Raw genomic sequence first — 217 nt, 5'->3', positions numbered from 1 at the left:
ATCGGCATTGGCCGATAAGTTTTTCTGTTTGGCCGATGTGTTCAAAGCTTTTATTTTGACGGCGTTGCAGACTTATTTTGACGGCGCTGTGAACGGTAGCGCCTGATTGCACACCACTCACATTCTCCCTCTTGTTCGCTATCGTCGTTCAGTTCAGTCTAATATAGATAGAAGTCTATCTAATAATCTGATAGAACTGTTAAACAAAGGTATTAAA

This window comes from Sinocyclocheilus grahami, unplaced genomic scaffold, assembly GCF_001515645.1.
Source record: "Sinocyclocheilus grahami isolate Dianchi unplaced genomic scaffold, SAMN03320097.WGS_v1.1 scaffold774.1, whole genome shotgun sequence".
Taxonomy (NCBI): domain Eukaryota; kingdom Metazoa; phylum Chordata; class Actinopteri; order Cypriniformes; family Cyprinidae; genus Sinocyclocheilus; species Sinocyclocheilus grahami.
The sequence above is the reverse complement of the archived record's forward strand: the minus strand, read 5'-3'. Positions refer to the sequence as shown.